Below are 22177 nucleotides of genomic sequence, written 5' to 3' on the forward strand. Positions count from 1 at the left end.
AGGGCCTTGAACTTCATCCTTGCTGCCACTGGGAGACAGTGAAGAGATTTCAGAGCTGGAGAGATACGATCCCAGGGCTTGAGGCCAAGGACAAGTCTTGTAGTCCTGTTCTGGATGAGTTGCAGAGGTCAGAGAGTAGAGGCAGGCAGATTTATAAAGAGGCTGTTGCTGTGGTCCAGCCTAGAGAGGACCAGAGCTCTGGAGACAGTGAGCTTCTGGGGGAAGTGAGAAAAGAAAGGAAGAATACCTCTGAGGAGGTGCAGCTGATAGGTTGACTTCTTAGAGACATCAGAGATGTGAGGAGAGAAGGAGAGGGTGGAATCGAAGATGACTAGATAGTTCTTAGCTTTACAGGTAGGAGCAGAAAGAGGGCCCAGAGTGGGCGGCCAGAGGGGGAGAGGAAAAGAGGGAGCTGGTGTTCCAATGAGGAGGACCTCAGTCTTACTGGCATTAAGGCAGAGATCATTAGTGGCGCACCATTCCTGAATTGCGGCCAGACAGTCTGGTATGAGAGAAGGGGAGGAAGCGGCTGAGGGGAGCCTGAAAGAGAGCCGGGTGTCATTCGCATAACACTGAAAGTTGGAGCAGAAAGTAGCGATGCAGTGGGCAAGAGGTGCCAGGTAGTGGTTGAAAAGCTAGGGGGAAAGGTTAGACCTCTGGGGAACACCACAAGTAGAGAGAGAGATAGAAGAGAGGAAGGGCCCCAGTTGGATCTGAGAGGGCCGGGCAGTGAGAAAGGAGGTCAGCCAGGCCAGGGCCTGATCAGCAATACACAAGTTATCACTGAGTCGATTGAGTAGTATGGCATGGTTGACCGTACCAAAAGCAGAAGAAAGACTGAGGAGAATGAGGACAGAAGGAAGGTAAGAGTGAAGGTTAGAGAGCCGGTCTTCACAGGTGTTCAGGAGAGCTGTTTCCGTGTTTCTGGCCGCTCTGAAGCCAGACTGGTGGTCGTGGAGAGAACCAACAGATTCAGAGTGCAGATTAAGATGGGATATGGCCAGCTTTTCCAAGAGTTTGCCCAGGAAAGGAGTGATGGAGATCGGGCGATAGTTAGCCGCAAAGGAAGGATCGGCAGAGAGTTTCTTTCGAGGGCGTGGAGTGGAGGAGAAGGTTCCAGTGGCAAAGGTGTGATTGCAGAAATCGGCCAAGGCTGGAGCAAGGGTGTCAATGTGGTCCTTAATGGTTCTGGATGAGCTGGGGAGAACCTGCTTTGATGAGGCTTTCATAGATCGGACTTGTCTAGAAACATTGTCAGGGCTGAACAGGGGAAAGGAGGAGGAGGAACAGGGACGGCTGTAGGCGAGCCAGAACTGGAGGAGGAGGAGAAGGTAGAGGAAGGCAGGGAGGATGGGATATCCTGAGTTTTAGTGATGAAATGAGAAGCCAAGGCCGTGCAGGGTGTCTGGGAAGGAACAGGAGAGGTAGAGACTGCAGAAGGATTGGCCAGCTCCTTGATTGTCATGCCATGCCCATGCTGTCACCGTACTCCAGTTTTGATTTTGTACGGTCAATGGTTATGGTGTCGGTGCTTGATGAAAGGATTGAATAAACAACACGTCTAGACACTGGTTAAAAAGAACACATGTGTAGATAGCATCCCATGAGTCATTCTGCCTGATGTCGTGTACCGGTCACGCAAGATCATACATGTAGGTTAACTCTCACCAGTGAAACTAACAATGCATTTCAGAATTCAATAAGAGCTTATCAGTTACCATTTTGATAGAAGTCCCGCGATCGGCTCAAGATTTTGGTAAAGTAGCCGACAAGACATGTGAGGTCATTCAAGTATCTCTGGTGGAATTACCTTAAGAGCAGAGAGCAACACATCTAGTAATCACAGAAGCTAAGGGCGGGGTCTGCTTACATTCTGTTTTTGCACACAGTGAAGGTCAGATGGTGATGTCATAATGAGATCAGACCCAGTGCTCTGGATTATGACCAGCAGCATGGGATGCATGTGTGCTGGTAATGTCAGAAATGTGCATTCACTACATGTGAATGTACAGTTACTCTGCCACACGATATTACTGGAGGGATTGACAACAAGTTGTCAGGGCCAGAAAACACCTGAAACCTTCAAAGTGGATGTTTTTTGCACGGCCAGAACTACGCCTTCTAGGAAGTTCCTGCCAGGGTCAAACTGCCTCACTAGACCTCAAATCTGGGCTGGGGGAGGGGGATCACAGCTGACCACAACATAAACTTTCTTACATATGGTTCATTTAGCTTCTCTGCTCTGGATTCAACCCTCCAGAAGACCCTAACATTGCTGTTAACATTGTAAGAGCGCTTCCCAGGAGTTGCTCCCACTTGCTTAGTGCTTGTGTATTTCCTGTTACCAGTCAGCTTCCTCCCCTTGATCGCCTCACCACTCATCTCCCCCTTTCCTACCTCACTGCTCCCGCCTTGTGGTCGCTTAGAGTGCCTACTACTGAACTCTGCAATGACCATTCATCTCCATCCCTGCTGCTAACAGCCCCCGCCCACCTTTCCCTCCCTAGATCCTTTGCACCTTTCTCTGTGCACTAGCCACAACAGACCGCTGCAACTCAGGGGTCATTTCTGACAGCAACCCTAAGCACCACCAATTCATCACCCCTACTGCAACTGCTGCTAGACCAACCCTGCCTGGCATTAGGCATCAGGCATCAGGAAAAGGCATCTCCCTGTATCCTTTCACACCACCAAACCCTTCATCCCTACGCCTCTTCTACAGCTGACGGGACTATTGCTGCAGCCTCATCTTCCCCCCTTTACGCATTTAAAGTTGGAATTTCGCCGCCCACGCCCTTAATCGACCTCCACAGCCCCCGGCCACATTCATGCTGGATGCCTTCCTTTGCAACTCCAATGCCTATTTCTATTCTTTTTACCAGTCTTCAACCCCATCCATGGTCTTTCTCCCTGGCCTAGCCGCCCGTATCACCTGCTACTCCCGGCCTAGTTTACGCCAATCTAGCTCCCTCCGTCACCTTTCCGCCCCCCGCCCACCCTGTGCAGCCTCCTGTTTTCCTATCCTCCACCCCCCTTCACTGCAATGCCCTGCCTCCTGGCAAAGCACACATCACCGCCAATCCTGCAAAGAGGCCCTTAAACTCCACCTCCTTTTCTCCCACCCATCCCCGGCATTCACCACCCGCAATCCCAGTCCCCCCTACTCTCTCCGTCTCTTACCCACTGTATATCTTGCATATTGTGGCATCCGTACCACACATGCATAGAGAATTTGGCGTGCACGTATATCGCCATTTCTGTGATTCTGAGCTATAGTGTTTACTTGCTAAAACATTTTCATGACCCCTTTTCTTTAAATTGTTCACATGTTACCCCCATATAATGGCTGTGCAGCCCGTCTCAATGCCAGCGCTATGATCACCCCTCCATCACCCAGCCAATGCTACTTAAGAAAGTACCTTTAGGAAAGTAGGAAAGCTAGTCTTTAGGAAAGTACCCTAACTGGGCTGGCGCTGAATACTCCGGGAAAGTACCCTAACTGGGCTGGCCCTGAATACTCCTGGAAAGTACCCTTACTGGACCGCCGCTGAATACTCCTGGAAAGTACCATAAATGGGCTGGTGCGGAATACTCCTGGAAAGTACCCTAAATGGGCTGGCGCTGAATACTCCTGGAAAGTACCCTAACTGGGCTGGTGCAGAATACTCCGGGAAAGTACCCTAACTGGGCTGGCGCTGAATACTCCGGGAAAGTACCCTAACTGGGCTGGCGCTGAATACTCCTGGAAAGTACCCTAAATGGTCTGGCCCTGAATACTCCTGGAAAGTACCCTAACTGGGCTGGCGCTCAATATTCCTGGAAAGTACCATAAATGGGCTGGTGCTGAATACTCCTGGAAAGTACCCTAACTGGGCTGGCGCTGAATACTCTGGGAAAGTACCCTTACTGGGCCGGCGCTGAATATTCCTGGAAAGTACCATAAATGGGCTGGTGCTGAATACTCCTGGAAAGTACCCTAAATGGGCTGGTGCTGAATACTCCTGGAGAGTACCCTAAATGGACTGGCGCTTAATACTCCGGGAAAGTACCTTAACTGGGCTGGTGCTGAATACTCCAGGAAAGTACCCTACTGGGCCGGCACTGAATACTCCTGGAAAGTACCATAAATGGACTGGTGCTGAATACTCCTGGAAAGTACCCTAACTGGGCTGATGCTGAATTCTCCGGGAAAGTACCCTAACTGGGCTGGCGCTGAATACTCCGGGAAAGTACCCTAAATGGGCTGGCTCTGAATACTCCTGGAAAGTACCCTAAATGGTCTGGCGCTGAATACTCCGGGAAAGTACCCTAACTGGGCTGGCGCTGAATACTCCGGGAAAGTACCCTAACTGGGCTGGTGCTGAATACTCCTGGAAAGTACCCTACTGGGCCAGCACTGAATACTCCGGGAAAGTACCCTAACTGGACTGGTGCTGAATACTCCTGGAAAGTACCCTAAATGGTCTGGCGCTGAATACTCCTGGAAAGTACCCTAAATGGTCTGGCGCTGAATACTCCTGGAAAGTATCCTAACTGGGCTGGCGCTGAGTACTCCTGGAAAGTACCCTAAATGGTCTGGTGCTGAATACTCCTGGAAAGTACCCTAAATGGTCTGGCGCTGAATACTCCTGTAAAGTACCCTAACTGGGCTGGCGCTGAATACTCCTGGAAAGTACCCTACTGGGCCAGCACTGAATACTCCGGGAAAGTACCCTAACTGGGCTGGCGCTGAATACTCCTGGAAAGTACCCTAAATGGTCTGGCGCTGAATACTCCTGGAAAGTACCCTAAATGGTCTGGCGCTGAATACTCCGGGAAAGTACCCTAAATGGTCTGGCGCTGAATACTCCTGGAAAGTACCCTAAATGGTCTGGCGCTGAATACTCCTGGAAAGTACCCTAAATGGTCTGGCGCTGAATACTCCTGGAAAGTACCCTAACTGGGCTGGCGCTGAATACTCCTGGAAAGTACCCTACTGGGCCGGCACTGAATACTCCGGGAAAGTACCCTAACTGGGCTGGCGCTGAATACTCCTGGAAAGTACCCTAAATGGTCTGGCGCTGAATACTCCTGGAAAGTACCCTAAATGGGCTGGCGCTGAATACTCCTGGGCATCCTTTTCTACTGTATTCCTTGTTGAAATGCCCCCTCACCTGGCACCAGCTCCGTACAGAGGCAGAAGACAGGTGCCCTGACGTCTGCCAATGAAAACATTCCTTCTCAGAGTCCACCAGGGCATCTCTTGGAACGCATCAACCAGTGTAAACAGTCCCTTTGCTTCCAGAGCGAAAGCTGTGATAGGGCTGTTAATATTTGCTACCCTTCCACCTCACCCTTTCGCAGGGCGCACATTTGCAGTTTACCATCATGTTTTGCAAGCGCCCAACTAGGTTAATGTTTAAAATGAGCCACCAGGCAAAGCAGCGGCCAACACTTTAGCGCTCAGTGTATTACCCGACAGGCGTGTAACAGGCAGAATGTGTTGGGTATGGTGCCAGGGCGTGGCACAGGGTCTCGAGCTCTGCGAGGGGTTGCTCAATGTATCGGAGCATGGGGCCTCCCATGCAGGAGCAGTGCAGGGATCTTGGGCGCTCCAGGCACTGTGGTGGCAGCCGCGCCACATTCACTGATTGGCACCCAGGACTAAAGAATGTTTACACTTCCACAAAACAAGTCCACACTCACTAGCAATTCCTTGCAAGCCCACTCCTCACGTTACTCAACAGCCCGGGTGGTGAGTTACTCAATGATGGGAACAGTCATGAGCACTGGACTTTGGGAGCACACATTAAATCCCTTGGGAAACGTTCCTCCTTTTACAATTCCACATCCGTATTCCGGCCACTGGAAGCCCTCGGCTTTTCCTGCGACTGGAACAGCGGGAGCCTAAATCAGCCGGGACAACTCTAGGCCTTAAAGCGGCAGCCACAGCGAGGTGCTACATTTTGAAAATATCATCATCATAAAGTTTATTTTGGATTGTAACAAATCCATGAAACCAACACAATCATCGCATCTCGTACAATGCATAAAGAGGTACTAAGTGAAAAGACCTTTTTATAAAGATCTTTTCCAAAAAAGATCGATGCACGGTGACCACACAGAGCAGTCTTTCTAAATCGAACTGTCAGCCCCTGCGACGCACACGAATGCGCGTAGGAGCTAACCGGCATAGCGAGACAGAGGACGAGCTGCGGAAGTGTCACGTGAGTGTGTGTGCGTGTAGTGTGTGCTTCGCGTGTGTTGTAGTGTGTGTGCGTGTAAGATATCGGGAAATAAACATGAAAGGGTGTTTGTGTGTGTGTGTATGCGGTGGGCATGGGGGAGCTGAGCAGCAAGTAGCGAAGGGTGGGTGGGGAGGTAAACCCCCCCAAAATTAAAAAAAAATGACTCGGTCATGTCCTTTTTCTGCTTCCTAAGTGGCGCACCAAAATAGACCGAAATAAATTGGTCTTTTTTATGTTGCGACCATTAGAAAGTGGGAAAATGACATAGAACCCATAAAATCCTTGAACAGCATCAAAACCGTCTAAAACCAATGATAAAAATGATCAACCTCATAAAACTGCCAACACCCAGCATCCTCCAAAATACAATACATTTTAACAATACATTCCTATTCCAAAAGATTCAAATAGGACTTCAGCGACAGCCAACAGTTTGGAGAGTATTCGCCAAGAGTTGTTGTAAAAAAACGTAACCACCAGCTTGGTCGAGCTTAATAAGAACATCATTACCAGGCGATGAGACCGTATTCCACTTCCTCTAAATATATTCAATGCAACTCTTGCTCGGATGGGACATGAAAGGGCAGACAAAGCAATACAAAGCGAGTCAGAGTCCCACGATCCCCACAAATACATTTACAATCTACCCCCCACATTGCTTTTAGAACATTTCTGCAAAACTGCCCTCAATGGGGGTATAGTAAATCTAGCTTTCGCAAGAAGGGGGTCTGTGCAGGGGAACGGGCACCTGAAGCAGGTGTGCTGCGGGCCCATCTAAAGGAGCCCCTGCTGGATATGCCCTTACCTGTGATTTAACATCATACTTCACCTTCCCTCATAGATGCCAGGCATTCCATGATGCCAGGCATTCCATGATGCCAGGCATTCCCTGGCCCTGCTTTTTATCTTGCTCTTAGAAACGTCTTCAATTCTTACCGGGTCGTCAAACTATGGCGCCCAACATAGTTTATATAACAGAGACTTAACACGGGCCAACCATGCTACTTTTCAGTAGCCTTGTAAGGTGCACAAATTCTGAATTAAGTCTATTGTTAAGGCGCCATGGTTACCAGCCCATAGCGACACCCAAATTAGAATTGTCCTCCCGGATATGGTGTCAGAAATGCCATTGCAGTTTGCTAATTTACGGAATGTACTGGTATTGACGGAGAGACCACCAATGTTCAACTTAAAAAGGAGTTCTCTAATGTTTGGAGACAATTTGCCTTTGTGTACCCCTAGATGTCACAGCCAAAAATCCCTGTCGGAATGCCTGTACCCTCGTACACCGTTATCATCTGTTATGCAGAGGAGTGACGCGAGGTCATAGCTAATCTATAAATGACCCCTATAGTTTGACTCATCTTAACATCTTGCTTTGCAATATGAAAATCAAACTTCAGCCTTCTGTTAAATTTTATTCCCAAATAACCAAACGTGGAAACATTTTCCAGATTCTGTTCTCCCAGCATTATCGTCGAGAACCGCTTAAGTTTCCGGGAGACACACAACGTAAAACATTTGGAGTGCTTGACCCGTAAACCCCTATTCCTCATAAATTTAAATAAACTGTTTAAATAAATATGAATCTTAAAGTCATTGCTGGGCAAAGACTGGATTTAAATCTGCACCCGTGTTCCGAAACCACATAGTTATTATGATGAATAATCAGCCTGGTGGCAGGACAATCTCAAAATATAAGCCATAACTAGGTTTCAATATGGTAGCTGATGATTCACATAAGTATTAAAGCCACATCTGATTTGTAGAAAATACATGTCAACGCAGTGAGCCCGGGCCAGCTGTGGAAAGGTTGAGTGTAATCTAATGTGACAGACTGTCCCTGCTTAGCCAGCAGGACAATAGACTGAAAGCCTATGCCCCTCTTTGATCCTTTATGATGTCAGGTAAAACCTGTCCAACCCATAAAATTCTCAGCAGGAGAGTTCCTAGGAAGCAAGCCTCAAAAGGCACACCCTAAACAAGAAGACGAGCCTCACACCAGGGTCTTTCCCACCAAAGTGCATTTGATGCTGTGTGCTTGGGAATGGGGCTGAGTTAGTGTAATCAGAGGGAGCTCTACAGATCTTGGGACTGGTTCCTCCTTCTTGCTATTTTCTGAACTTCATTTTCCTTTCTGTCACCTATAATTCCTACAGCGCAAAGCACTTTGAGTATGATGCAATACGGCAAAGACAATTCGTTACCTTAACATGGATTGAGCCGCTGTGTGGATTTTTTAAGGAGGGTATCTCCCCTCTTTCGTCTAATTTATTCCTGGACTGCAAGAAGAATACATTTAGTCCTCTTTTGGTACCATATATCTTTCCAAAGCCCTCAGCCATTGAGGTGAAGTAGGGCTCCAAGGCAGAGGTAAGCCCTGCTTCCCAGCAACTCCCAGGGCACATTGCAGGTGACTGCTGCTGGAGCAGGACCTGCATCTCTGCCAGCTGCACGGGTAACCAGGGCCTCACTGGAGGCGAAAGACACCTGTAGCTGTTAGCCATCCTTCCCTGGGTTGGCAGAATGAGAAATGGAACTAGTCTTGTCTGTTGCCCCCTTAATTTGGTCTTACAGCAACTGAAGAAGCAAAGCAGCAGGCGGCAGATCGACGTTGCACTGTCATTGAATCATCGCCCACTATGTTCACGTGCATTTGAACAACAGAAACCGGGGTGCTTCCTTTGGCATTTCTTCGAACCTCTTCAAACCGCTGTTAGTGCTCCTTGCACCAGTTCTCCCCAATGCCATGCCAGCTGAGTGCACCGATTGCTCAGGCTTGAACAAGAAGCTCGCAACTGTGGAAGCCTTTGAACCGCCGTGTCTCAAACCGCATCTCAAACCACCAGCATCTTCGCTGGCGACCCCTGCTCGAACAATAACCCAACTTTGGTGGCCCCATCGAACCAAATACTTCAAAAGCCACATCGAAATGCAGCAAACTTCCTCTCAAACCCAACTTGATTCCTGACCCTCATCTAGAAAAGTGTGACTTGCTGCATCAGAACCTGGTTCGACCTGCTTGCACCACGTTGAGAAGCCAGTATTGATGCCTTCAAACCACCAAGAGCTGATTAAGGTAATGTTGGTAGGGCCCAGCTCCCCTTGTCCATTTGTTGGGACCCGAGAGGCTGTTCAATAGAGGAGAGCTGAAGCGCTAAAACTCTCCAAGGTGAGTAATCTTTTGATATGAAGAGTACTCACAAATAAGCTTCTAATTTGTATTTTAAGCGTGTTTTTACAAAGTGTGCAACAAAATTATAATAGATGCAGACATACATCATTGCCTCTAGTAGAGTGTGTGAAAAGAATAAGTACAAAAAGATATCTATACAGTGTACATATATCAAATATTGAGTCGCCGGTTAATTGTATGCTTGGTTTTGTAGAGTCTATAATCATTGTATTCTTTTTTTCAAAGGCGAGATACAAGGGCAATTCTCCCAAACATTATTTTTTTTACAAGCTTCTCCTGTCACAAACAAACCAGCCAAGATTCTCCTGTTGATAGTTACTTGCTTGTTACTTGCCAATGCGTGTTTCAACCTGTGGCCTTTATCAAGGCAGTGGCTTTAGACTCTTCTTGATGGTAAATTAGTATCAACTTATCGTAGTTCAGGATGATCCATTGTGTTGTATAAGAAAATCCTCTGTGTTTTGACTAATAATACTCGGATATTAATACCAGTGGACGTCCTCTATGAGTTAATCAATCGAAAATGCAGGATCACTGAGGGTAATTAACAGTACAGTGTGGGCTATTGTCCAACCTCCCCTGAAATGCACATTTCTGTTGTCTTGGGGGCTTGAGACAAGCTTCCCCCTACTGCCGATCCTCACTTCTCTCCCATCCCCTCGACTCCCCGCCTCCTGCTGTCACTAGTGGGATCCCTCAGTCCCCATTTCTAGCACTGCCCAGGAGCAGGTAACCCCAGTTGCTCATTCTGGATGCGTTTCCCAGGCACAAGTTAAGAGCTGATACACGATACGCGTCAATGGTCATGGCAAGCTATGACATAGCCCAATGACTGAATCCTGTGGGGAGGGTTTCCCGGCACAGCCCAGTGTGCACTCTGGAAGGGAACTGCTCCAGGCATCTCTGTGTGCACACATGAATAGTGCTTCTGCAAGGAGACTTGTTGATATGTAATTCAGGCAAGTAGGAGAACTTGCAGTATAGATATATGCGATTGGTATAGTTTGATCTGGAGTATCAAGCCGCATGCGATGCAGGTGACGGTGGGTTGGTGTCATGCCTGTGAAGGCATTACAGTACATTGCTGCCAGCTGAATGCAAGATTCTTGTCAGCTACCTCGTTCCGAGTTCCAGGTTTGTTTGGGAGGTTATTTTCAGTCTAGTCTTTTTACACTGGCTAAGTGTCCTGAAGTTGAGGACTTAGTTACAGCAAATTTCCACTAAATCTCTTCTTTGGACCTAATTCTTTCTCTTCACTTGCTTTGAAGGATGACCTCTGCTCTTGGAAGGGCATCAGCAGCTACGCGTGCCCACCTGAAGTTAGCAATGTAACACCTCGTTCCTGCCTTGGGGTTTCCATGTTTCTCTTGAGGTCATTTAAAGCCGCAGTTCTGCTCTAGTATAACTGCAGGCTGAACACATAGCCAATAAAATGCCGTATTTACCCGCCTTCACCATCATTGCAAAAGAGCTGCCAGAAATGTCCCCACCAGCAACCAAGAATATAGCCATATTTTGGGTAGTTTATTAAGCTTGAAGTTGGCGGACTGCTGGGAAGTTGACGTAGATCAGCCTCAAAGGAAATGAAATCTCATCCCAGTTGCTAACTTAGTTCCTGTATGTATATTTCTATGTTTCTATTAAGGATGTGGCACTGATGTGCCAATACAAAACTTATGATATTTAAAAAAATGTACAATCCGATCATGATGGAATTAACTTCTTGTACCAGGATTTTGAAACATTGATGTGTCTGGCAGGCACAATCATACTACAAAGGATGCATACAGCAACTTGTCACCGTGCCCTGCTGCCCTGGTGCCGCATCTCACAACTAGTAGGGTTCTTAGGCGCCCGGTATGCAAGCTCGCCGCAGTTCTGTGGAGATGCCAAACTCCTCCCAATGGGTACCTTTGGCAGACTGCGTATTACGCAACCCCAAGGGTGTGGTGCAGGGTCGTTCCAGGGGGCAGCAGGGGCGTCCACTCCAGCATGATGCTTTCCGTCCCGTGGCCCCTCTCCGGGTGACCAAGGCCGGCTCTTCTGCTCGGCCTGCAGGACGACTCAATCTGACGCAGCATGACCCATCTTCTGGTGTGGTCCACATTCCTTTCTCCTCTTTCACTTTTAAGTTCACAGCATATACTGTACATTGCATCATTGTCCAATTAGTACATTCTACCAAAGTAAAACAAGCACTTTTATAAAACAGTAAAATAAACAAGAGATCCCAGAGGGGCACTTGGTTTGTTTGTGTTAATTGATGCCTCAAAAGAAACTGCTTTGCAGACCCAAAGTCGTCTTGGATTTGTGCCCTAGCTAAGAGTAGAAACTACTGAAAAGGTGGTTCAAGGCACCTCCAACTGTTAAAAAATGGTAAGTGTGCTTCGGTTTATGAGTTTTCGGGAATCTTACCAAGGTTCTAACCTGTGACCTGCAGTAGGGGGTGAGGCTGTAGTGGAGGTGGACTTTATTGTTTGACTATTTGTATGGAATGCATCACAGACACAAGGGTCTTCTGGAGCTTTTAATGAGTTGCTAACATTACCCACTTGAATGGCACTCACTCTTACCACCATCAAAATAACAAAAGTCTGATTTATGCACTCGTGATATTTGACAGGCTCTGCAGTAGCCCTGCCAACCTCTTAAAGGCACTGGCATGTCTTCACATAGTGCCATATAAATATATCCACCTCAGTCTTCCTCACTGTATCCTTCTCTGTTTAATTGAAGTCCGAGCCAGGCACACTTGATCGATTGAAAGAATTTGTAAACCGTACATACTCAGTGTAGCTGGCAGGTTACTCTGCATCTGGGCGCAGCTGAAATAACAAAAACTATAAAGAAGCTGGACAGAACAAAAATAGAGTTCTCATATCTTTCTGAAAGGCAAATCGGAGATCGAGGGCAGGGTTATTTATTACACACCCGAGGCCCCACTACAGACAAGCGTCTATATCCTCTGCACTTAGAGAATGAGGGGGGAATAATCGCCAAATATTGATGTGAAGACGGCAGTGCTCTCACTGGTAAACAAAGTTGCCTCTTACGACTGCGATACTGAGGTGCCTTAAGTGCCAAGGACGAGTCCTTTTGCATGGACTTGCATAATAGCCTGGCACTTAAGGGGTTTGAAAAATGACACAAAGTACATTGAAAATAATGGATTGTCCAATAACCAACCAATGCATGGACCGTCGAGAGGAAGAGATCGGCTAGAATTAGGGAAGTCAAACAATAATAATGAGCAGCTGCATTTAGAGTCCTTTGAAGACGCTTCAAAGGGTATTCGGTGATGCCTGGATACAAGGCATCGGTGCAATCTAACCATGAATTAACCAAAGCCCCAACCACCACCGCTTGATCTTCATGAGAGAGATAAGGAAGAGTGCGTCCAAGCAACCAAAGACAAAAAAGCAAGATTCTACTACTTCGCTCGCTTGATGGACTAGACTCAAGTTGGGATCACAAATGACAGCAAGGTTCTTTACCCTACTGGAAAAGGCTGTGGCGAGCCCAACAAGTAAAGATGCAGGGGTGTATTTATGTAGATCGTTCAATAGATATCTAAGCCAAACTAGCATTTTCTCAGCCTTTGAGGGATTTAATTGAAGAGTGTTGTTTGCCACCCATTCTTTAACTTCTTCAAGACAGAGCTGATGGTGGAGAAAATTCACAGAAGGCCCAAAGGCTCTGAGATATAGCTTTGTATCATCAGCATGAGCCTGGAGCTGAATACTACATTCTCACATAATAGTCACCCATTCTGCTTTACATATGTTAAATAAAAGACCTGCGGCGTACGTGCAGTGTGTTTGGTGTGCTACCTACGGAGCAAATTGCAGAGTTACTGGGAGAAACATACATTCTAAAACCTATTAAAGTCTTCTTTCCTGCTTCCATTTGCAGAAGTCTGTTCTCGCCGCTGTCTAGTGAAGAGGAGGAGTGAACTCCTTAAACACACTACCCCGGCAAAGAGCGCGTGCAGGCAGTGTGTTTTGTGGTTGGCAAGGAGGCAGTGGGAGATTTATGCCCCAGTGAAACTCGAAATCGGTGTGTCCTCCAGACTCGCAGCGCTGAGTGAAAAAGGAATATTGTTTTTCATTTCTTTTGCTCTGAATGGTTTATTATGAACCTTCCAAGTACGCGATTTCAGTAATTTGGCATATTCTTTGTGCTCAAACATGCCATGTCAAAGAGCAATATTGGCTATAAAGGGCACTCACCGTAACAAATGTGGCAAATCAACCTCTGGGGCACCAGTGGTCCAGTGAAGAATATTGGTTTCTAAACCATTAATCAACCCCACACTTCTAGCGCACCAGAAGGGATCCAAACAGATTGTAATACAAGTGAATTATGAGACCTCTTTGTCCAATTTTGGTTACGTGGACAGAACGGCAGGCTTATCTCTGCAAAGTCCTGTTTCGTTGGTTAGCTGCAACACAGCGAAAATCCAATTACCCAATGATAAAAGGGACTGCTCAGTCAAGGATGTATAAAAATATCTACTTTATTATTACTACAACAGACAGTTCTAGCACACTACAAAATACAACCCACCCTGTAAAGGAACACAGAGGACAGACAGTTTCACAAAGGAACGGTAGTTGGTAAAATAATCAGCCTTCTAGTTCAAGATTATTTGGTTTCAACATCAAAGAGGCAAAGGGTCGTAAGTGTCTCCACAGGCCTTTGGAGAAGGACCGGGGGGCAGGACCACAATGTACCTGGTGCTGAAAAAGTACTTGGTGCTTGTCAGTGTCGAGGCAGTTCCAGGGTGCTTTGCAGCCCGTGAGACAGAGTTAGTGGCGGGAGACAGCTGCGGGTACCAGGCGGCAGGCAGTTCAGAAAGCAAGGCTGGAGGGACATCTGCAGGCTGTCTGGGGCACCGGCTCAGAGCCAAGAACCATTGTCTCTCTGCTGGTTGGCGGATCTGGAATGCTGGTCGAGGCGTCTCGGATGGCTCTAGTGACTGCAGCGTGACAAAAGTCAGCGGTGCAGCTGGATGCGATTCGAGGACTCGTGTGTCTCGAAATTGCCCTTAAAAAGATGGATTCTGGATGATGCTTGTGTGACACTCCTCCTAGCCTCTTTGCAGGGCCCTTGTCCTTTCAAGTCGGATGGTGCAAAGCTCTGGAGAGTGATTGCAGGCAAATGCCTTGTCCTTGGTCCAGAGATTCTCTGGCACTTCACACCTAGGAAGCTTGCTGTTAGAACCTAGCAGGGCACGCTGTGTGCTGGTTGGGCACCGGTTCTGGAGTTTCTGGACGGGTCCTCTGAGTCTGGTATCTCCCTCTGTTCCCTGTAAGATGTTTAGGGAGGGATCTTGCTTCCCTCTTGGAACTCCTGGCCTTCCTCCACTAGTGGAAGATGTAAGGTAGACTATACCTTCAGCTCTGGTCCGAATGAGTCCTTCTTCTTACTCCTTGCAAAGTCTTCAGATGATCTGATCAGTGAGGTGCTCAGCCCACTTTTAAAGTCAAATGGGCCGCACTGATTGGTGCAGGCTAAGCCCACCTTAATTAATCAATTCTGGGTCCCCACCAACAATCTTCAGTGATGCTTCAGGTCCGAATCAGAGCGCTTGGCAACAGAAAGGGGAAGGATGACAACATATACCCATCTTCCTGATGCTGTACATCAAAGTGTCTCCCTAATTAACTGAGCCCTATGCGGTGCTTGGTCACAATCGTGGATATCTAACTGAGGGGGTTGGTAACCGCCGAGAAGTTTTAACCATTCTCAAATTTTGGAATGTTGTATTATTTATAAGAATCTGTAGTTGAGTTGGAATTAATCACCTTAAACCCAGCATACAAGTATTCAGATTATCCCCTCATTTTAGAGACATAACCAATGCTATTTAAGTAAATCATAACAGCTTTTCTAAATCCCTTAATTCAGGGAACATGTGTTTATTTACATGTATTAAAAGTGAGAATCAAATCAACAACATATAAACATAGACAAAATTATTGACATTATATATGGTCAAGGAATGGAGACATTGTTTATAACCAGGTTTACCCATATCTAAGACAAAGCATGAAGTCTGAAATTGGAAAACAATATTGGATTTAACAGAAAACTATTTTCTGTGTGAGAACCATTCTCAAGGATCAACTGATTCCTAATTCTTCAAAAACGAAAACAACAAGTATACAAAAATAATTTTTGCTAGTGTGGTAATTTACTGGTAAAGCAATTATGGATTCTAATACATCCAGTATTGGCACAACAGATTTATAATGCAATAGAACCAAGATAGTGAAACCCAAAATTCAGTGTATTCGAGGTAAGTAGCTTGACTTTTTATTCTGAGGGCTATTTGGTCAGGCAAAGTCCTGTTTATGATGAAATCTTGCACATTAGTGTAGTGGTTACCAATCCTTGGTCTACGTCGGGAACTAGAAAATCCCTGATAGTTAACTGGCAGCAGGTAAAGGCCTGCTGCAGAGACGTTTCGGCTTCTGAGTGGACAGCCTTCTTCTGGGCCAGTAGGATTGAGAAAGCCTAAAATAATGTGTAAGAAAAAAAGAAAGAAGAAAGAAAAAACATAAAAATTCTATTTGAAATAGTGTGCTCGCTCGAATTTGTGTATTAAGAGCAAGTATAACTAGGTCTACAGTTAAAATGAAGGAAAAGTAAGTTCAGAAACACATATAGATTGTGAGTTCTGGAGTGGGTGGAGGGAATTAAAACCAGACTCACCTTGGGTGTATCCGGGATGGGAAGTAGGGGGAGGTGATGGAACTATTTGGACTACGTATGTGTCTTTAATATTGGTCTTCTCAATCGACTCTTGTGTATACGGAAATGGCCGTTGGAGAGGCTGAAGGTCAAAATAAACAACAAAGGAAAAGGCGTGTGAGGTTGAGAAACATGGGGTTGCTATATACATCTAAAAGTATGACAACTTGTTGTCACAAGGCTAATGCACATTAAGTTTATGCATGGTTCTCAATCTTACCCAGGTTTAGGGGCAGGCTGTAAAGAGACTGTACTGGGCGAGTAACTGGACAGCTGTGTGGGGCCAGGATCATTCGCAGGCAAGTTGAACTAGTCAGTTCATGTTGATGTAGTTCCTGTAACAGGCAAAGGGGTAGGTTTTGAAATAACCGCCATTAAAAAGTGCCGTGCTATATTAAACTAACAGGGTCTACGTCTCAGAGTGAGACTGCTAGCCGTTAGTGCCTACCTTCAAAAAAGCGTGGTTCGTTGTCCGCTATGTGTTGGTGGAGAGCTTGGAGCTGTGTCCAGGATGTAACTCAACTGGACAAAGTATTGCTGAGTTGCGAGCATGCGCTTTTAACTGATGTTTAAGGCGAAAGAGCCGTGCCTGTATTGCAAATCGAGGCCGAGACACTGCTCCCCTCGCGCACGTGTTGCAGAGGCCGCGCCCGCCAAAAGGTTCCCGTCTGATGCTCAAAGCGAGAGAGCAGTGCCTATATCGTGAATCGAGGCCGAGACACTGCTCCTGTCGCGCATGCGTTGTGGAAGCTGCACCTGCCAAAAGGTTCCCGCCTGTCAGACAGGCCGCGGCACCATCCAGGAACGACGGCGGGTGCAGAATCTATCCCAAGTGAGCGTTGCAAATTAGGGCCCCTATATGTTGTTACTGTTAAAGAGCGGGGACACTACTGCACTCGCGCATGCACTGCGAGGATAGAGTCCGTCGCAGGCCGAACGCCCTGTGTGCGGGCCATGGCACCGTCTGGCGGTGGTGTGTGGTATGGGCCTGAGGGAAAGGTAAAGGAAAGACGATGTAGTATGTACTGAAAGCATACAATTGGAGAAAACGTATTTTCTATTTATTGGTCATTAAATCGCTCTAAAAGCGTGCCGCTCTGAAATGGCTCAAATGTGCCCCATTTCTGTCACAAGATTGAGAGAGGGAAGGACACGCATGTGTAAAGCTCCCTCTAGTCTCAATGTGTTAAAATGAAGATATAGCCTATCACTATGAGGAAGAATCGAGAGATGGTGATGGCAATGGGCATGTATTACGGCACGGAAAGATGTAGGAGACATTGTTGAAACTGTAAAATTCTTAAGGGGGTATTGTGAGTATGGAGCCCCAATGGGGATAGCAAATCAACAAAAGGTGGATGGTATATTTATGATGTAAAGCCGTCCTAGTCACATATGGAGATAATATGTCTACACGGTACTAGGTTGAAATTGATATACTGCACAAAGATGGTAAACTAGTGTGGAAATCCAAAATGCTAGGTACGTGCCTGTCAATTTTACAGAATGGTTATGTGATTGTTAACTCAAAGGCACTTGTTCATTTGTGATGGAATTTATCTGGAGGGGGAGGCTTCATTCAATCCATGTTCAATTGTCCGTAATTTGAAGATCCACCAAGCTTCCTTGTAGTTTAAAGCATTTTTGATATTGGAGGTGTTCTGAATTTTGTCCAAGACCCACCATTTCAACTGGTCTTGTGTATGTTTAAATTCCAAAAAGTGGGGAACCATCGGTGCTGAGATTACATGACATCTTATTTTCGAACGATGTTCACCTATGCGTTTGTGTACCGGTCTTTTGGTTTGTCCCACATACCGGAGGCCACATGGGCATTCTATGGCGTAAATCACATTGGCTGTCTTGCAGTTGGTGAATTGTCGAAGGGACCATTCTTTACCTTCGATTATGAAAGATTTGGTTTTGCTTGTAAACTTACATGATGTGCATTTACCACATGGGTGGTGGCCTGAAAGTGTTCTCAGATCCCAGAGTCCTGTTCTGAACGTCTTTTTAGGCAAGCGAGCATGTGTGAGCCATTCACTAAGATTTTTGGATCTTTTAAGAGCCATCCTGGGTAATGGTTCATCCGGAAGGTTTTGATGGATAAGGGGCCAGAATTGTTTAATAATCTTTTTGATATTGTTAGTGTCTGGTCCAAAAGTAGTCACACAAGTGATACGTTCTTCTCGTATGTCATGATTCTTGGGTTGGAGTAAAGTTTCTCTTGGGATACATAGCACTCTTTTGCGTGTATTCTTAAGTAGTTTTCTGGGGTAGCCGCGAGCCAAAAATTTGGATTCAAGGTTTGATGCATGCTGCCGGTATTGTTGAGTTTCCGAGCAGTTCCTGCGAACTCTTAGGAACTGACCAAATGGTAAATTAGTTCTCAGACTTTGCGGATGGTTACTGTTGAAGTGTAACAATGTGTTACGATCGGTTTCTTTGCCAAACAATGTACATCGGAGTTTATTGTCATCTGTGATGATAGTTAAGTCCAGGAAATGTATAGCTGCTTGACTGCTGTTCAAAGTGAATTGAATTTCTGGAGCTTGAGTATTCAGCCATGTATGAAATGTAGCTAGCTCTGATGTAGTACCCTTCCAAATGAACAGAATGTCGTCTATGTATCTGTACCAGTTTTGAATTTTATCAAAAAATGGGTTGTGTTGATTCAACACAAATGAGGCTTCATACTCTGCCATAAAGATGATAGCTAAACTTGGGGCAAATGCTGCTCCCATGGCAGTGCCACTAATTTGAAGATAGAAGATTTCATCAAAAGTAAAAAAGTTTTTTGTCAATGCAATTTCTAGGAGCTCCAGGATGAAATTGATCGGCACTCTGCTTTGCTCCATATGGTGAGTGAGATGGTGTCTTATACATTCCAAGGCTGATGTCTGTGGGATACTGGTATAGAGTGCCTTAATGTCCAGTGAAACAAGAGTATCATGGTTCTTATCAAAAGGAAGATTTTCAAAAATATTGATAGTGGACATGGTGTCCTTCAAGTACGTTGGTGTCTGTTGGCAGAGGGGCTTAAGAAAAAAATCTATAAATTTGCATAGGGGTTCCAAAATGGAGCCACATCCTGAGACAATGGGTCTACCCGGTGGATTTGTGGCATCCTTGTGGATTTTGGGAAGTGCATAAAACGCAGGAGTTCTTCCCTCAGAAGTGTTCAAAAATGTTTCCTCATCTTCCGTTATCCAATTTTGTTCCCGGGCATAGTTAGTGCTGGTGGTAATTTCCCGTTGTATGGCCGGACTGGGATCTTGGGCCAGTTTTCTGTAATTATTGCTATCTTCTAAAAGTGTTGCAACCATTCCTTTGTATTGGCTAACGCTTTGTATGACTATACCTCCACCTTTGTCAGCTGTCTTGATGACAATGTTGTTATTGGATGACAGTTGTCTGAGTGCTTGTTGTTGTCCATTGGTGAGGTTGTGTCTTAGAGGCATTTGTTTCTTCTGCAGTTTTCTAATTTCCTGCAGGACACATTTTTCAAAAGTAATCAGGGCTGGTTTGGTATCGTTGTCATTAGGACAGAACGTGGATTTGGGTTTAAATCCTGTACTCTCTTCCATATCAGGTGGCTCAGAATCTTGAAAGAATGTTTTCAGTCGTAACTTTCGAAAAAAACCTTGGAGTTCATTTTCCAGTGTAAACCAGTTGGTAGGATTAGTCGGGACATATGACAGGCCTTTGCCTAGGACAGCTGTTTCTTCGTCCGTAAGGTTATGATCTGAGAGATTGAAAATTGGCAGGATGTCGGAATTACCTAGCGTCGTCGATTGCGTCGGCGCCCTTGCGGGGGGTGCCACTGTGGGTACATTTGGAACGGTGGGGGGCCCCAGAACATATTGCCGGGACCCCCTCGGCCTAAAAAAGGCGACTGATGTGGAAAAAATGGGGGTCTCTGTTGTCTAGGCTGTTGATTTTGGTCTCCCGATCCTGATCCGGAGCTGGAGGTGTCAGAGAAAGTGACCCATCTTTTTCGCTGTCTTCCTGCCCCCACATTATTTTGGGCTCTCTCCTTGTCCTTGTTCTCCTTGAATTCAGGTGCTAGATAAGGGTATACTTTTTCAATTTTAAACTCGTTCATATCTTTAGCTAGTTTTTTATGTTTTTTCTCTAATGTATCTGTCATGAATTGATCCATGGTTTTGTTAATTTCTTTTAATTTATCCTTTGCATTGTCCAATGCGGTATTACTAAGGAATTTTCTCTCCTCCTTATCTAGATCTTGTTGAATTCGAAGGTGTATGCGTTGTGCCGTCGTGATCGTTAAGACCATTAGGTCTCGGCTGCATTTAGTGGCAATGCGGCTGAACCCAATCATATACTCTTGATCTTCGAGGAATAGAGCAGGTTCATTATGTACTGTAAGGCCCATTGGGATTAAATTGGCTTTTAAATATTCCCTAAGGAAGTGGCCGTGAAGCTCAGTACGGAAGCATTTCTTTTTCAATTTCAATAGCTCGTCTCCAGTGGCCGTTGAGTTTGTACCCTGTAATGCCCCTGGCATGTTGAACAATGAAGGGCCCTGTATAATTTCATTTGTTTGATCCTCTGTAAAGCTCAGAGTATGTTCCATCATGTGTGAGGGGGAAAGGGAACGGGAGTGATGGGGTCGGGAAAAGGTGCCGGGCAGACAAGGAAAGAATAGAAGAATTCCCTCAATGAATAAAATAACTAGTCTGAGAAAGGAGCTGGTCAATGCTCAACAATAAGCTTGAATAGCTAGGCCCTATTGCAGCAGTTGCTGCATCAAAAAAGGATATTTGTAACAAAAGGGGGAAGCCCTACTGGCGGAACCTTGGGCTAGGTACAAGTATATCTAACTGAGGGGGTTGGTAACCGCCGAGAAGTTTTAACCATTCTCAAATTTTGGAATGTTGTATTATTTATAAGAATCTGTAGTTGAGTTGGAATTAATCACCTTAAACCCAGCATACAAGTATTCAGATTATCCCCTCATTTTAGAGACATAACCAATGCTATTTAAGTAAATCATAACAGCTTTTCTAAATCCCTTAATTCAGGGAACATGTGTTTATTTACATGTATTAAAAGTGAGAATCAAATCAACAACATATAAACATAGACAAAATTATTGACATTATATATGGTCAAGGAATGGAGACATTGTTTATAACCAGGTTTACCCATATCTAAGACAAAGCATGAAGTCTGAAATTGGAAAACAATATTGGATTTAACAGAAAACTATTTTCTGTGTGAGAACCATTCTCAAGGATCAACTGATTCCTAATTCTTCAAAAACGAAAACAACAAGTATACAAAAATAATTTTTGCTAGTGTGGTAATTTACTGGTAAAGCAATTATGGATTCTAATACATCCAGTATTGGCACAACAGATTTATAATGCAATAGAACCAAGATAGTGAAACCCAAAATTCAGTGTATTCGAGGTAAGTAGCTTGACTTTTTATTCTGAGGGCTATTTGGTCAGGCAAAGTCCTGTTTATGATGAAATCTTGCACATTAGTGTAGTGGTTACCAATCCTTGGTCTACGTCGGGAACTAGAAAATCCCTGATAGTTAACTGGCAGCAGGTAAAGGCCTGCTGCAGAGACGTTTCGGCTTCTGAGTGGACAGCCTTCTTCTGGGCCAGTAGGATTGAGAAAGCCTAAAATAATGTGTAAGAAAAAAAGAAAGAAGAAAGAAAAAACATAAAAATTCTATTTGAAATAGTGTGCTCGCTCGAATTTGTGTATTAAGAGCAAGTATAACTAGGTCTACAGTTAAAATGAAGGAAAAGTAAGTTCAGAAACACATATAGATTGTGAGTTCTGGAGTGGGTGGAGGGAATTAAAACCAGACTCACCTTGGGTGTATCCGGGCTGGGAAGTAGGGGGAGGTGATGGAACTATTTGGACTACGTATGTGTCTTTAATATTGGTCTTCTCAATCGACTCTTGTGTATACGGAAATGGCCGTTGGAGAGGCTGAAGGTCAAAATAAACAACAAAG

At 45.5% G+C, this 22177-nt stretch overlaps 1 protein-coding gene across 1 annotated transcript in view; it reads right to left on the reverse strand.

Moving 5' to 3' along the window:
* The window catches only part of SLC1A1 (solute carrier family 1 member 1), a 581019-nt gene that overhangs the window by 463649 nt on the left and 95193 nt on the right, over positions 1 to 22177 (reverse strand). The gene's annotated exons all lie outside the window — the stretch shown is intronic.

This window comes from Ambystoma mexicanum, chromosome 6p (genome assembly GCF_040938575.1).
Source record: "Ambystoma mexicanum isolate Mex_15411 chromosome 6p, UKY_AmexF1_1, whole genome shotgun sequence".
In the NCBI taxonomy this organism is placed as follows: domain Eukaryota; kingdom Metazoa; phylum Chordata; class Amphibia; order Caudata; family Ambystomatidae; genus Ambystoma; species Ambystoma mexicanum.